The following is an 18,360-nucleotide window of genomic DNA, read 5'->3' on the forward strand; positions in this document are numbered from 1 at the left end:
CCCGTATCTCGCCGCCGACGCCGACAAGACATAGGGGGGGTATTCGAGGTTACCATCACCAGCGGGCGGCGGTATCGCGTGAAGTCGTGAAACGAAGTGGCAGGGTCTTTTCTAGAGTCTAGTTTACAATCTAGACTATTTCATGATATGATGGGATTAGCTCTCAATTATTTCCTCATCCAGATAAAATCTGTAAGTAGAGTTAAGTGTTTTAGAAGTAGCGTTTTGTATTTCTAAACTTTTTAAAAATCAGTTTCAGTTTGAGAAATCGATTCACGAAAGCTGGCGCGGATTTTATATGAGAACGTGATACTTAGTTCAGTACAAATTAGCGCACAGCTCTTATGAATCTACCTTTATGTAGGTACTTTACTTGCTTTCTCTCAATCGATGTCTGGAAAGTAATAAGTAGTAATAACTCTATGTGTAAGCCTGAGTGTAGTAATAAATCACCTTCAATAAATAAAATAAATAAATATTATAGGACATTTTTACACAAATTGACTAAGCCCCACGGTAAGCTCAAGAAGGCTTGTGTTGTGGGTACCCAGACAACGATATATGTAATATGTAAATACTTAAATACATAGAAAACAACCATGACTCAATGTGTATACCGTAGAGTTTCGTATCTTTGCCTGCGCTACCTATTTTCGCCTAGTTTGACATAAGTTGCCATTAACAAAATGTTTCTAATGTAAGCCTTACATAAAACTGCTAAATAAAAAGTATTTTTTACGGGTGTCAAGATTCTTCGAACATTCTGCGGCTAACTTCACACAGTTGTCCTTTAGTGAGGTTTTTTCGCGACGCCGACCACACGTTTTTTTAAACCAGTGTTTTAACTTCAGTTTTAAACGGTGATACGGACCCGGTAATGGTAAACTTTTTACATGATTATATCCTATAACTATCTCTTTTTCATATGAAACTATTATTTAATGGCTAGCTTACGTTTAGAAGTCACAATTGGATAAAACATTGGTGAGGGTACTTTGCGTCCATCTTGTTGCCAAATTTCGCCTACCCCTAGGGTTGACAAATTTTTTGTACCACTTTCATTGGTGGATGACATTACTTGTTCCCAAATTTAAATATTTTCTTTGTTTGGTTATTTTAGTTTATGCTATATGCAAATGTTAATTTCTACTCTTACCGATTTGAATAGGTACCAAATAGGTATTTTTATGTCTCACTTTGTGTAAATAAGGTTAATTTGATGTCGATTACGATAATAACAACAATTTTGCAACAATTAAACAATTTTGTTAAAAATAATTATTTTTTTAAATTGTAAACCATTACTCCCCTTTATTTGGGATGTTGGTTAATTTTTGGCAGCCCTAGCTTCATTATAGAAAATGTATGAAAACAACTTCAAATTGTTACCAAACTTCGCCTACTACCCCGTTTTTTAAATATATGCCTAGTCTGGTGTAGTTAAGGTTCATAGCATAATAGCACATTCCAAGGAGATACGACTTAACATGTGTAAGTCACAGAAAAGTAAGTATTAGCGGCAAGGCATGCCATAGGCGAAGATTGGGAAAAATACCCAAACATCGCCTATTGCCTTTGGGGCCATTTATTACCAACTTAACCAATGAAATTCAAAGTTTTACTGGTGTATACTGATAGTTAGGAATACTAGAAAAAGTTTTTTCGCCTTAACGGATTAAAATGCTTTCAAATTTGAGAGATTTTTTGGGAAAAGTGTCAAAACCTAGGTGAAGATACGAAACTCTACGGTACTTTTATAATTTCGAGCAAGTTTCTTCCAGTCCATTCGGTATTGGGCATTAGATGAATAAATATTTGAATTTAGATTAATTATTTGAGTAGTGTCATTATCTTAATGTTATTCAACTTCTGATATCATCAAAATATCATCTTAAAACTGATACTTAAAGAAAAAGTTTTAATAAGTAAGTACCTATAATGTTAATTTGTTTTGAGAACATAAATAATAATTTGGCGGAATATCTACTAAGCATATGCATATGTTAATAATCTTAATATGGTGTTATAATGTAATAAATTAACCAATATTTTTTTCTTTCATAAAAACCACAAGTCGAATAATTTATAATGTGTTAAGTTGTATGTTATATTAAATCAACAATATCACCCTTATTGCTATCGTATTAAAGTTGGATTATAAAAAGGTTTCTTTTATTTTTATGGAGATATGTCGATATCGCAAAGCTTAAAAGGAAAGTTGATTACGGCTATCAAACTTTAAACGAATGGGACTATTAAATGATACCTATGTTAGTTAATATTGGACATAAAGCGGTGGTAATCGGACTTTTGCCTTTGTTTATCGATTCCATTATCCGATGTGACTTTATCAATCAATCAAATAAATTGTCGTGAGTCTATTGTTAAACTCATTAGGTTTTTTTTAATTTGAAGGTGTGGCTTAAAAGTTTGGTTTAAAATATTTATTTTAAACTTTATTTGTAAGTATCTACATCAAAAAAGGTACAAATGGCGGATTTAATGCCTCATGGCTCATATTATGTTGTACCTATATTTCTTAATTTTTATGTATTTAAAGAGAGTTATGCGGGCAGCATAACAAAGAGAAGCATTTCTGAGCGTCTCTTGATGGCACAGGATAGGATGGTAAAGTTACCCGGCGTGTAAATTTATGCAGCAATCTCATCGGGGCTCGGGACCAGGGTGTCAGCAATATCGCGAAATTGACACTGCCCCATCAATCACGAGCGATCGAGCACGGCGTTACAGTTGCGGCTATCGGTACAAATTGCCGTCGCCTCGGTGATTAACAATGCATGACTTGGTAACCGGAAAAACACCGAAAACACGACGTGGCTCGTTCGGCGTTTACGACAGAACGGTATCACTTGTGCCATTAACGTAATAGAAAATACGTTTTCAAGTATGCTTACCGTCAAATCCTATTTCGAAGTTCGAAGTTCTAGACTCCGTTGAGACTCGAGACCGAAGAAACCGCTAGAAACTTTCTGCAGCTTGAGTTTTGCGTTGACAAAACAAGCCAAAAACACGGTGAAGCTCATTCAATTCCGACGTTTATAAACACGCTATCCCTTGCACCATTATCGTAATTGAATACACACAACAATACAATACGTGAAGCACCGGGTGTGTTGTGCAATTGAAAAGTTTCCCCCAAAGGGATTTACGAGTCTAACTATAAGATCGTGAAGGATGTGACAATCCTTCCACACATTTAAAAGGCCTACGCCGATTATAGTTTCCGGTGTCTTACGCTCGACTGTGCGACGCGGGAACGCTCTCATCCACATAAGAAGGCCTACGGCGAACCACGTTCGACGTGTTGCCTCTCTGTCGCATTTGTAAATTTGTACGTAAGTGTGGCAGGGAGGCAACACATTGAACGTGATTCGCGGTAGGCCCTAAGGTCGGTTCTACGCTCTCGTCGACATAAGGTCGGTTCTCGGAACCGGCCCGATTCGCTTGAGCTTAGATTACAATGTCAATAGACGTTTCGACCTGAATCGGGCGTAGCTGGGGTCGCTTTTCGGAAACATTCTTCAAGTTGTTATTTCAAGTGGATAGCGATTCCCTCGACGCTCGGTGCCTTGACTTCTCAAGTAGATTCTTTTGTCTCTACAAGATATAGTGAGATTAATATTCGCGATGGTATTAAGTACTTATTATGTACAAGTATAACGCTAAGTTTTATCCATAAGTGAGATGTCTTTGTTCTTACGTAGCTTTCCCACGCGATATAGGCTCTCACATTACATACGACCAACTTTAGTAGTTAGCTCACGGCGCGTATTTCGTTTCGCATCGCAGAACGACTTTTGAATAATGTTTTTTTCTTACTCAGTAAGTCTCCGTATAACTCAAACAACAAAGCCGACCGCGGAGATCCTTACAAAAGAATATGAGAAATATCTGCGCCCCTACAATCCGCATCGCTTCGCTACTTCAGATATATTGGAAAATATTTCTTGCTGCTATCTGAATAGCTTGTTCGGATCTCCTATTTCGTTTTATCAGAGGGTAAGCAAACAGTGTGAAAACAAATACGTTGATCTAGTATCTATATCAGACGGAATAGTGTGGTGCCCGAGGGTCTAATCCGGGGTTATGTGCTTGGAGTTACATTCATAATTTAAGTCGGAGATGCTCTGATTAAATTTCTCTTTGTCGTCCGTTCTGCGGCACAAAGCACTCGCGGCGTCGTTTTATTTTAAAGTAAATAGGCTATGAAGAGGGCTTGTTAACGTGAATGCATTTCAACGTTTACTTTTATACTACCACCTAATATATTTTTAAAATTTCATGAAGGGTTATTTTCAAGGTATGCTTAAATTGTGTTGTCTATGTAATACTATGTATTAATTCCTGCAAGGCGATATAGTCGTTACCTTATTAAAACCTAGTAAAAACAATGGTTACCAATAACCATACCGAATGCATGTTCGATATGATAACAAGCCAAACGTTACGAAAAAGTCAATACTTTTCGTAACGTAAAGCAGAACTTTAGACACAAATGTGTTTAAAGTTCTGCTTTTATATTTGGCAGAAACTGTGAAATCTCCAACTCAACCAACTAAATAAATGTCAGTCCATTTAAACGTTGATTATTTAAAAGCAATTCATTGCATTAATTTATCCATTCCCGAGAAGCGGTGTAACCGCCCATAAAGCTCCGTAATTATCCGTTTGTTTAAAGAATACACAAATAAAGTTTACGAGTTCGGATATAACTTTTTTATTATCTCACATGTTTCTGTGGGGATGTTCCCCAGCCGAGCGTGTGCCCCGGTGGACTAAAAACGTCTTCCATTATGCTTTTCTGACGTTTTCATCCATTATGTCAATAATTTAGACGCAATATATAATATACATCTGATACACTATACAGTATCTCACACTTTATCGTTAAAATAAGACGTTCATTTAAAGAAGATCCGACTTTTATAAGTGCCTAGTTCTAGGGACTTAAATCAAGAAATACCGTTTTCTCTCTCAATAAAGCTTTAAAAATAAATGTTGAAGCTAAGGTTTTGATTAACAAACAGTCTATAAAAAGTAAATTAGTTTGGCAACTAAATAAATAGAAATTGTTTGAATTAAACATTTATTTTATGTAATTTAAGTCAGTCGTTTCTGCCGGTTCTCTCTCAAAAACGTTTCTTGTGTATCACTTGGTATCACGGTAGATATCTAGACACGCGGCAGCGTGTCAAGCCAAGTTCAAGCAAAGGAACTGGCTAGCCAGCGCCGAGTGTAATATTACACGAACCACTTGGTGCCACTTTTGACCCTTCTATAACTCAAAACATCTTTGACGTAAACACATAAAACTACGTGTGTTTAATTATATCCATAAGGATATCTAGAAGCCCAAATTTCATGAAGCTAGCTCAAACGGTTATAAAGGTATGAAGGTCAAAAAGTCGTAAATTTTAAGACTGACTTATGACTTATAGTACCTAAACCTAACCTACTTCCAGATGACCTAGAAGGATGAAATTTGGAATCCAGCTTGGTTATTGTGTGCAACCGTAGGAAAAAATCTAAAAATAAAATAAAGTTAAAAAATAGGGGGGGTCCCCATACAAAAAAACCACTTTTTATTGGGACTGACATATAAGTACCTAAACCTAACCTACTTCCAGATGACCTAGAAGGATGAAATTTGGAATCCAGCTCGGTTATTGTGTGTAACCGTGGGAAAAAATCTAAAAATAAAATAAAGTTTAAAAATAGGGGGGGTCCCCATACAAAAAAAAAACATTTTTTATTGGGACTGATATAAGTACCTAAACCTAACCTACTTCCAGATGACCTAGAAGGATGAAATTTGGAATCCAGCTCGGTTATTGTGTGTAAGCGTAGGAAAAAATCTAAAAATAAAAAAAGTTAAAAAATAGGGGGGGGTCCCCATACAAAAAAATATTTTTTTATTGTAGCGTTGGAACCGTTACAAGCAGGTATTTGAAACTACCCCAATATATGTATTATTATATTTGCTATATTAAAATAAAGTTTAGTCAAAAAATAAGTGGTGTCCCCATACAAAAAACTTTTAATACGCTCTAAACAACCGGCCAACGGTGTGTCGTCGGCGGCGCGCGGTACCACATAATTATACAAAGAACAGAAGTAAAAACCATACAGCGGAAACACAAGAAAAAACATTAAATCTCAATACCTGCCTAGTTTTCTTTACAAAAAGTATTGATATCCCACCAAAAACATAAATGTAAAAAAGGAGAGCCAAGTTCAATACAAAATTATGCTTGGCTGTGGGGTTCGCCGCAAAAAGAATGGAGATCTAAATGAGTGCCAAGTTCTATGCAAAATCCAAATATGTATTTATAGGAACAAAATAACATTATAAACAAGTATTAAACTCTATTTCTTTGCTTTATTGGATACCTATAACAATTGCTGTTATTTAAAAAAATGTGAGATCTTAAAGTAGGTTAGATTTGGCTTGGCCAGGTTTTATCAGAATTACAATATATATAAAATGATTGATATAATGAAAACTGGCCAAGTCAAATCTAACCTACTTTAAGATCTCACATTTTTTTAAATAACAGCAATTGTTATAGGTATCCAATAAAGCAAAGAAATAGAGTTTAATACTTGTTTATAATGTTATTTTGTTCCTATAAATACATATTTGGATTTTGCATAGAACTTGGCACTCATTTAGATCTCCATTCTTTTTGCGGCGAACCCCACAGCCAAGCATAATTTTGTATTGAACTTGGCTCTCCTTTTTTACATTTATGTTTTTGGTGGGATAGTACCTATACTTAACCTAGTACCACTTCTCATAGGCTGCAAAATTCACACGTGAAGTAATTGTTAGCACACGGTCCCAATGCCACGTCATGACAGCCGCGTCGACATAAACCATTATTCATTATAATTCGGCTTGTCATAAATTTCCCTGTATATTTTTATAGATTTGCCGCAATCAGGGCAGCATAATACTCGTAGCAGTAACATTTTGTTATCCCTTCATGCATAAATGTTTGCGTAATATTTTGGAAGCCATGCCTTCCCCTGCCGCAGTACCCACCACGTGGCCCCTAAGTTGCATTGCAACTCTCCTCAATCTTCTCGTTTTATTTCAGACCCATGATAAAAATAACAAATGCTCTCAAATGTGCCTTCGTATTTAACTACTTTCCAAGAATACATTTTAAATATTAAGTATACCTAGTTTTTGGTATTTTTTTTGTGTATTTATTCTTTTTAGGTAGGTGCAACAGATATTCAGTATTCGGCCGAATAGTAGGCAACATTCGGCCGAATACCGAATATTCGGTAAAGTGGCCGAATAGGCCGAATACCAAATATTCGTGGCATCTCTAATTTTTATACGATGACTTATTAAGTGAGTCGTATTCCTTTTTCCTTTTTAAGATCGTCCGCTCATTTCGGTAGGCGTTGACACATTGAGGATGCGATTTAAATTTAAATGTAAAATGCAAACGCACTCTCGCGTACATATCTTTAATCTTAACAATACAGCTTTATAATTTGCATTCAATTTATATTTTAAAGAACCTTTTGTGTTCTGTGTTATTACTTCGACATTTAATTACTGTTGTGTAGCGTAAGCAATCAATGGAATTGTAAACGAGTTGTGTTGGATGGATGTTAAATTTTATTGAATAGGTAGCACTTAATTAAAGTATAAATGGAGTTGCAAATTTAAAAAGTAGAAACAATAATACTGCAAAAAAAACAAGTAACGGCCACGCGAGTTATTTATAAACTCGATTAGGACGTTTTTTGCTTGTTATCTATATGTAGCGGTACCTGAAAACATCTGTTTGTGATAGTGGGTGTAGAAAAGTAGGTAATCAGCCGTTGGTTGGTCATAGTGGCCGATGGTGTTTGATTGGGCCCATAACTTGTGCGGTTAGTGGAGCGAGTAATGTTTAAGTTGGCGCGGGGAAGATCGAGTCGAGTCGGAGCCACGCGGCGCCCAGCGGCGCTCAGTATTCGTGAAGCGTGCGACCGACGCGCTGTTCGTGTTCGTGGCTCCCACTCGGATTGACTATAAAATTTGTGTGTTCTCTTCTGTGCAGTGCTCATCGTTCCCTTTGTCTGCAGGTACTGTGCAGTGCAAGCCGGGATGTGTACAGTGATGGTGTAACGTGCCTGAACGCACAGTGTTTGTGTTAACTATAGTGCTAAAAGTGTTCATGGATTGTGTCTATTTTGGATTGACATAGCGAGTCCTCGAGAGATCAACTTGAGAACGGTGAGTTATCAAAGTACCTATTTGTCTGCGATAAGATAGCGACTCTAGTGTTATTAAGTGTAATTAACCTTGTTTGCTTTTGATTTACATTTATTTGTTTGCATGATTTGTTTAGTATTTACGTGTTATCAAAGATTTATGTAACATTCCTGGCAATGCTGTGGTGCATGCGTTTGTTTAAGGAGAAATTAATGAGCTACGTTTAAACTACTTAGCTGGGTTCCGAAGGAAATTAGTCTTGCTATTTAGAGCAAAAGAACTACCTAGACAGCATTTTTACTTTTGCTTCTTAGACGTTAGAACGCATTCTTTAAATGTCACTCATAGTTAGCTCACTAATGATTAGTAATGAGAAATGCCTTTCTTGAAGGTATTGGGCAAGAAATCTGCCTAGTTAGCAAGTCTAAATAAGTAGGTGCTTTAGCTGCTTGTATGCAAAAATGTTTTGCTTATTCATTGAAAACAAAGTGCAAATAAGTATAAGCAATATGAAAGCAAGATCAACATTATTCTACGTCGCTAGGTATAAGTACCTATTTAAAACAAACATTGGCAAACTTAATTATACAACGGTATTTGCATTGTACAACACACAAATCACAATACACCACAATGCCATATTATGTTAACACATTTTATGGTTATTTACTTAAGAAAATTAAATATGAAATATATTACGTATATCTGTGACCATAAGTACCAGGCGAGCAGCAGTTGGTAGGAGATGAAACAATTGTTTTTTCAAGATTTCAACTTGATAACGAATATAAAGATAAGGGAGTCGATAATAGTTTATTCTGTTAAGATTAGGACTTATTGGTACCTATGCGGAAGCTGACAGTAATCAAAATCATACTTATGCTTATGTTATGTTAGTTAAGTATATTGCGAGAATCTTCAATTGCAAGGTACCTATCAGAAAAAGACAAAGAGTCGTTAAAAGTTATAAATGTCTATTTCGTCATAAATAACACGTACAATACTTGTTAAATGTGTTGACCACCTGCCGTATCATACCATCTCGTTTACCATTCGAATCAGAATAGGTACCAATACCAGGTACCAGGTACCAAACTATTCCATTCCGATGCCGCGTTCGGTCTACATCTAGCCTGAATAAACCAATTTAATTGAAAACTTTTTTAAATTGGTTAGGAACCAGTATGTAAACATTGTAAACTATACCAGTACCAAGGTGCATTGGGGGGCAAATATGTATCTATGTATTTCACTAGAAGCACTACTGTAGGTAGCAACCGTAAGCAAGATGGCTTGTGTAGCGCTATAGTGGGATACGAGCAAGTGTGAAGTGCTGTTGGTTTTATAGATACCTAATGGCTCCTCTACACGATGGGCCAACGCCAGCCACTCCAAGGGACGCAGCCAGGCGGTAGAATGAGATAGCAATATCACTTGCTCCCTCTAACGGATAAATGCGTCCCTTGGAGTGGCCGGCGTTGGCCCATCGTGTAGAGGAGCCATAACACCGAAACAGACACTAAAACTCCTTTATTCATAGAACTTTACGGGACTGATTTATTTAAATTATGTTTTATCCCTTTCTTAGAAATACCTAAGTCAAAATGACAGATAAGGGCAAACGATTAATAGCTAATTGAGGTTTGTAGCGCGTTTATGAATAAGGGGTTAAAGTCCAACATTACTAATCAGATTTATTCGTTTTGAATGACTTCAAGCCAAGAATCCTTACAAATTCTTAAGCCAGCTTAGTTCCAGTCTCATAATTACAGAAATCACAATGTAATCGTCATTCCATTTCTTATAACTTATAATAGGGTCGCCATTTTGGCCCTTTTGTTTATACCCAGTCGAGAAGGGTCATTACGGCTTAGAGTTTATGGTCTGCGCAGGGCACAACTCCCAGCGCATACCAAAAAAACCTTCCAGTATAACCGTACACTCAAATTACGCATATTTCTTATGGTCGTAGAGGTCTCGATACGATGGTTTGCTTCAACGGAACCAATTGTCACTGGAATACAGGGCAGGGGTGCCCGCAGCTCCGTATTTTAACGCGAACAATAAGACTATCTCGAAAACTTTTCAACCCTCCGTATTATTTTTATTTAATTCTGTTTGTCATGAATAATTTGTGAAACCACCCCGTGTATCTTTTATGGGATTAATTTCGAAAGGGATGTTAATATTGTTAATATTTAGAGAAATCTTAATCCAATTAGTGATTTATTTGTTTTACATACTTAGGTAGGTACATACTATGCATAATGGATTTTATGGATCGGCTATTTAGTCAGATATAATATTATGTAATTCACTTGTCATGCATATCTCTGACTTGATTCATGACTGCAGTTTGGATTTATGATTAGATAGATATACATCCATTTTATATGGATGACATCCAAGTAGTTATTAAGGTGGCCACTGACGAGCCTTCCAACAGTCCAAATTGCGTGACTGCAATCCAAAATTGGTCCGTGAATGTCAAAAACGTACGTTTAATATTAGGATGCCGTCCATTTGGATGAATACATTGTAACGGCATCCATTTGGAAGGATCGTCAGTGGCCTGCTTTAAATAAATAAATAAATAAATATTATAGGGACATTCTTACACAAATTGACATAGTCCCACGGTAAGCTCAAGAAGTGTCTTGTGGGTATTCAGACAACGATAAATTTTAATATTTATTGGATTTACAAATGTTGTGATCTCGATTGTTCAATATAGAGATAGAAGCAATCATTCTCAGTGTAGTGTAAACGCCAATAATCTGAGGGGCTACCGCGAAAACTGAAATTCGCAACGTGCGGGGATCTTTCTCTTTTACTCCAATGAAGGCGTAATTAGAGTGACAGAGAAAAATGCCCGCGCAATTTGCGAACTTCGATTTTCGCGGTTATAGCTCTGTGCCCACACCACACCGGCCCTTTGTAAGTAAAGTTCTAAAGCCGACCACTGACTAAGTAACAGTCCACCGGACGATATCGGCCGGTCAGTTCGGAATTGTCAAATTTTTGTTCTAACTGACAGGCCGATATCGTCCGGCGGCCTGTTAGTCTGGTCGGGTCAGCTTAAAACATCTCGGCTTCATTGGATAGTGAACAAACGGCGGTTAAATCGCTGAATTTTGTGAGGATTGGTATTAAGTTAATTAGGTAGGTATGTTACTCAAGAAATTAACCAAGCCTTCTAACGCCTACAAATCGTTATTACACTAGTAAATTCCTACTTAGTAACTTACATGTTAACTACCTACTTAAGTAAGGATTTGCAAAGTACTAGGACTACAAACTTACGTTGTACAACACGACACCGCTAGAGCACCCTTCCTTATGCACGCTCACAGGTTTCATCTTCAGCTTAGATACTTGTTTATTCATGATCTCCTGGTACATGTTATAACATTTTGTGCACTATGTTGTCCTAGTAGCAGTTACCAGAATAGAAACTTGCTTGATCATGATATGACAAAAAAAAACATACCTACTTGATTATTTCTGATCTCTTGGTACAATTAGTTAGTTTGCGCACTATGATGTCCTAGTATCACCATTACCGGAAAACATAAATAAAATTGAAAGAAGGCTTGCTTCAGAATTATCAAATTACTACTCCAATTTTACAACGTTACTAAACTAAATGGTCATAAAAAGAAATATTCGTCGGGTGACTCGGGTGACAAGCAAAAGTCACTAACTAACATCATTGAAATTATTGGACAATAAACCGTGTTACAAGTGTGATAAAGTGCATTGTTACTTTAATTTTTTGATAGTACTTAGTGACTTTTGCTTTTCACCTGACGAATTATGATGAAAGAAAGAATCCTAAATAATTATGATTCAAATCACAATCACACTAGACAGCTAAAGACACCCTCTTTTGCGCTGTCGAGTAAAAACACAGTAAAAAGTAAAAACAAGAGATAATTTGATTAGGGCGATATTAACGTCAGAGTATACTGTCATTCTTGCAATTTGATTTGGCTCGTTACATCCTTCTTAGTTACACTGTGTAGGTATTCACTTTAACCTCGTAAGTCCCCGCGTACTTGTACAAGTACAAATTAAGGATAGCACTTCAGACCTGACATTTTAACCACGTAGATGGCGTAACTGCCTAATGTACTTACTCAAGTACAAATTTTTCATTTCCCATTTTCCGGGTTGTTTTTTTACAACGGCAACACTGACACGGTCATTCTCATTCTATATTCTATGGTCAATTTCGCCATGTTAGACAGGTAAAGTCAACTGTCAGTGTCAGTGTCATTTTTTCGCAAGATGGCCACATAGTCAGGTCGCTGGCCAGCACGAGGTAAAATAATCGGTTTATATTCAAGTAATCACTTGTTTTTTCTGTTGTCATACGAATGTATTAGTATATTTAAATAATAAATATTGTAAAATAAACAATATTTCAAAGAAACCTGTATATTTAAGGGGGTTCGTGATTGGTCAAAATAATTTGTACTTACGGTAGTACGTTCGGTCTAACTTACAAGTTTGTTTTTCTTATTCTAGCGTTTGATGAAAAGCAAATATTTCAATTAGTCAATGACTATGACTTTAAAGACTCTGATAATGAAGATATGTTTATATCTGAACCCGACGAAGCATCAAAAATAGGGACGTTTCTTCGTTTTCGGAATATGAAGATGGAGAAATAGAAGTTGCAGTACGCGGACGTGTATCTACTCATCGATTTCAAAGTGCTCGTGGTCAATGAGGTGGGCGTAGCCGTGGTAGAAGCACAAGTGCACAAGGGCGAGACGTGGGAAAAGTGCAAGGGATAGGCCTGGAGATCTAGTCTAGGCTTTGAACACCCAAATCCAATCTCCTTGGATGTAGTATGGTATTAAAATAATGAAAAGAGGTTTTTTAATTCACCTTTTTATAAGAAGAAGATTAGTTATTTTGTAATAAAGTTTTTTTTTACTTTACTGATGTTTAGAGAAAATATATGATTTAATTTTAATATTAAATAAATCCTTTAATTTTTTTATTATACTGTGTAAAAACCTAATGTACTCACACAAGTACAAAATATTTTCAAAATTTTCCTTCATAAAAAGGTGCTATACATAATAAACATACCATAAAAATACTGAAAATAAAACCTCACTTCAAAAAATCTCTAAAATCGACATCTTTTTGTCTCGGTCTGAAGCACTGTTCTTGGTTTGTACTTGGTATAGTACAGCCGGCAGATATGACTACTGCCCTCGAAAAAACACAGGACTTACGAGGCTAATAATAGCCCGTCGCACTCGAACACTCGCCTATAGCCGAGCGACAAAACTATTGGAGCTAACACTCGCATCTCGCCGCTCGCCCACTCGTTTCTAGAGTTTATCGTTCTACTCGCTTATCGCTCATCGTCGGCGGTGGGACAAGTGCCTTATGCAGAGATGAGCCCATTAAATGGTAAACAATTTTCGTGGTAAACAATATGTAATTATCTTTGTATTAAACCTTTCATATTACTTTTGTATGTACACTAAGTTTATCACGAAAAATAAACGATTTATGATTTATTTATGATAAATAATAGCTAGATGTCAGTCAGGTCATTTTAAACAAGACATGACAAATACTACGATAAGTGCTTACGTCTCAAAGAAACGGTACCGTAAAATGGGGTGAGTTGGGTGAAATTTGACTTTCAAACCTCGATAAAATTTTATTTTTACATGTGAAAACTGAGTGGTGTATATAATAAGTGGTGCGGACGTTTGTATTTTATTTTGGGTAGTTCCATTTCATAACTTTGACGATAAAGAGGAAAACTCACCTCACCCGTAGTGCCTCGTATTTGGGGTGAGAGGGTTTTTCATACAAAGGTGATTTTGGAAGATTGTTGGATCGATTTTTTTTATTATGCTTATTACTATAGCCCCATTTTAAATTGGAATACATTATTTTTGTAGCAGTAGCCTTAAAATCCCTTCTCACCCCCCTCTCAAACCTTCTCTCCCCATTCATAACCCAACTCTCCCCGCGAAACCTACTCACCCCGTTTTACGGTACACATCAATTTTGCACTGAGAACTCTCAGACATCGTGTTATTATAGTTAAAGGTGAAACTATCCATAAACGATTTTATTGCCTAGGACGATTTGTATAACATCAATTATATTTGAACCAGGGACCGTTACCGGTATTCTGACTACAGGTTATTATTGAGGTATAACCGGTGTAATTTGAATTTGGGTATTTATATCACTTAAGCTCCGAATAGAGGTATTCGAATACCGGTATTCAATAGTGTTATCGGTTTAGCCAATTGACAACAAATACCACTATTTGATAGTTTACTCCTAAAGCTATTACCGGTAATAAGTAAGTCCCAATACCGGTTGTAGTAGTACCACGATTCGTTCCTTCGCTACTCGTCAAGGACATTGTCCGGCCCGCTTGTAAAGTTGTAAATACTTAAGATTCGGATCTTAGAATGCCCGTTTTCATGTTGCTGGTGAAATTAGCTGTTAGGTGATGATTTTGATGGATAAATATTTAATAGCGTTCATTTGATTCTTTTAATTGTTTTTTTATTGTTGATTTAATTGTATTTTATTATGTATGTAGTTTATAATCTCAAAGATATGAGCGCCGATTAGACGTGCGCGCCGCCGCCATAAGGAGTCCGCGCGCCGCCGCCGCCGCCGGTAGTTTAAAATTCGCGCCGAATATTTTTTTATAAGACAGTATTATGCAGCGTTAAAATATGTAATAGGTTATAGTCCGATAAGAAATAGTTGAAAATTATTGCGGGCGCCACTTCCTACGAGCCCCGATGCATATGTTTTCGTCAGGTGACCCCACTTTTTGAGGTTCTCGCGTTTGTTCAAAAATAATGTTTTTGTTTAAAAATTACTAATATTTAATGCTTATACTAATGTAATTTAATTTTATATGGTAATACTCTGCAATAACTAAATCCAAATACAAGAAATACCGTTTGTACTGAAAGAAATAAAATAATGATTTTTTTTTTTGACGGGTAGGATTACAACATATGTGAAAAGGGCTATTACCAGAGAAAGCAATAGGGCTCTGCCAATGTACTGAAAATTTTGTTTCCAGCCCATGCATGCAGCAGTGCTGTAAGAGAGGACAATATGATTTGGACAACGTTTTTGAAAACTCCTTTTTTTCAGCAATAAAAGTCTCATGCAATTTTATTATACGATCAAAATAAACTACATTAAACATTGCTATTATGGTTCCCATTACTGGGTCATTATATGTTCATGTGTAAAATTTATTAAAATAAACAAAATTGTTGCGCGGAACTAGACGAAATCATTTGCATCAGGGCTCGTACGTAACTCTCACATTATTGACGTAAAATACTTACTTAAAAATGGCAATAATTACGTACTTACGGAATTTTTCTGGTTATATAATTGAATTTCTACTATTTTATGTCGCACCAACACCATACTAAGTCATTATTTGTCTTATTACAACGTAATGAACCAAATAGATAAAAAAATATTATTACGGATTTTTTTCCTGTGCGTTCATCAAGACATCAAGAGACAGACCCGATTTCATTTAAGAAATTTCTTACGAAAATATTGATAAAATTACATGCATTATTGTATACCATTGTTCAGATGTTGCTGCATCCTACGATACCCCGCTAAGTTTGATTTAATGTTAATAAAATGACGCCAATGACTGGTAAAATTTTACCACCTACGAGCTATAAACTTTTTGGAAAAATATAAAAATAATAGGTTTTACTTTAGTTTATAAGTTGACATTATCAGTAAGTGTATTTATAATTAAAATGCAATTATTCTATATTAATTTAAAAAAAACATGATATTGACAAAAAAAAACCTCATGCATATAAAGTACTGTATATTCGGCAACGTCCAAAATACTAGACGTCTTTTCATTATGCGGCGTATCTTTTTATTTACACCGAACCTGGCAACATCCAACATATTTGTCATACCTATGTTTTTTTCGAAAATATTATAAAAAGATTTTTTTCATGATTTTTCTACAATAAACAACCACATACCTAATAAGATAATAACACCAAAAAAATGATACTAACACAGTTTTTAAGATTTTTTTTTCCCTTGTCGATTTAAGGGTTAAGCATGACTTTTCATTATACGTCTTAATATTGAAAAGTTGAAAAATTCCGCGCCGCCGCAGTGGATTTTTAGGTGGCGCGCCGTTGCCCAATTATTTTCGACCGGCGCGCACGTCTAGCGCCGCCCGATAGGCATTTAGCCGGCGACGGTTCGCCGGTCAAAATTGGTTGGCGGTGGCGGCGAATCGGCGGCGTAGCCTTGAAAACTTGGTTTATGCGAAGATAATTCAAACCTTTTAATTTCAAGGATTATTTATTGAATTATGGTAGGAAAAAAGTTTTTCATGCCATGAACTGTAGATAAGCAGCACAATGAACATCTTTATATTGTGAGGTTACTGTTAATTGAATATATCACTAATTCACTACACCTTATAAAACAAAGTCCCCCGCCGCGTCTGTCTGTAACTATATGAATGTATGTTCACGATGAACTCAAAACCTACTCAACTGATTTTCATGCGGATTTCAGCTATCAATAGAAAGATTTTTGAGGAAGCTTTAGTTTAGGTGTACAATTTGTTAAGGTTTTGTGTTATCCGTGCGAAGTCAGTGCGGGTAGCTATAGTCAAATATAATAGTTATTTAGGGTTATGTACGTATCGCCAGGAGAGGTGAATGATTACACACACTGCTCGCACAGAGTACCTACTAATCGCAAAAATAGTATGAATGAATCAATGAGTGAATGCGACTTAAACGTACGATATTAAAAGCCTATAAAAAAAACCTTCAAGAAACTTTTTTACAGTTGATATCAACTTGATATTGGTACGAAATACGGAACCCTAAAAAGAATATTAATTTCAAAAAACCTCACTGTCATTACATGATTTTGTTGTTGTGTGCGTGACTTCAACTATCGTGCTCATACCTTTACATGCAATTGTTGAGGATATGTGACGTCCCACGGGTAAAGGTACCTTATGGCGGTTGGCGCTTACGCTATTATTAACGCCGCTCCAATATTATTGCGGCGCTATGCGACGTAAGCGCCAGCAGCCATAAGGTGCCTTTTTCCGTGGAATGTCACATATGTTCTGGAATAGACGTAGTAGGTTAGGCTCCATATCACCTATTTCTTATTCATTGACATTGCCTGGCCACCGAATCGCTAACTACTGCCACATGTTTAGCTTAAGCATAGACAAGAGAAAGCATGCAGTCTAATATATATTAGCCAAAAAATTTATATATCCAAACTTAATATAAGGTGCTAACAAATTAGCTACCAATATTTTTACAGCTGATAATACTCGACTCCTGGAATATATTTAAGTATGAAACATTTAGGTTTTATGTTTTTTTGAGAAAATTGGAAAACAAATTTGCTACGTAAAAACACCCTGTTAATGAGATAATTAAATGAGTCCTCTTTTTAACTGGCCACTTCACGTTGATAAATGAAATGACACGTTGATGATAATGACATTTAACACAAACAATTGTTGACAAAACAGAAAGTGTTAAACATCTTGTCAGTTAAATCATAGACAAATATAGTAAGCATAGAGTGCTCACTCCGTACATCAGTTTTGGTACCAAAAAGACTATTATTTTCGTAGTTGACATTTAGCATCGAGTAGCGGGATTATCAGTTCCGCTACTTGATACTAGATGTCTCAAATGTCGCGACTCACGAAAATTGTATTGAACAACTATTTACAACTAATATTAAAGCAGAAGGAGTTGAAAATAAGTTCCAGTTAATCCTTGTTTAATATTCGCTGAAAGTTGTTGAGCATTAGACATTTCGGTCGGTGCAACATCTATTGTCAAGTAGCAGTACTGATAATTCCGTTACTCGATACTAGATGTTGACTACGAAAAGAATAGTATTTTTGGTACCAAAACTGATGTATGGAGTGAGCATGAGCACTCTATGTATTTTTTCTTTATGTGGTTAAATGCACGTAATGATTATTTTTAATTATTTTTTTTAGTATAATTCTAATTTATTTTTTTGTTCGGTAAATAAAACAAAAATATGATATGAAA

The 18,360-nt window shown here is 36.0% G+C and overlaps 1 protein-coding gene and 1 long non-coding RNA gene across 2 annotated transcripts in view; one reads left to right on the plus strand and one right to left on the minus strand.

Moving 5' to 3' along the window:
- LOC134671882 (uncharacterized) overlaps positions 1-18,360 on the minus strand; it is a 274,843-nt gene that overhangs the window by 142,063 nt on the left and 114,420 nt on the right. The window lies entirely within an intron of this gene.
- LOC134671829 (zinc finger protein 608-like) overlaps positions 1-18,360 on the plus strand; it is a 175,881-nt gene that overhangs the window by 35,300 nt on the left and 122,221 nt on the right. Inside the window, exon 2 of the mRNA XM_063529672.1 lies at positions 8,110-8,260. The gene's annotated coding sequence lies outside the window, so the exon portion shown is untranslated. The remainder of the gene's footprint in view (positions 1-8,109; positions 8,261-18,360) is intronic.

The sequence above is a fragment of the Cydia fagiglandana genome, chromosome 16 (assembly GCF_963556715.1).
Source record: "Cydia fagiglandana chromosome 16, ilCydFagi1.1, whole genome shotgun sequence".
Taxonomy (NCBI): Eukaryota; Metazoa; Arthropoda; class Insecta; order Lepidoptera; family Tortricidae; genus Cydia; species Cydia fagiglandana.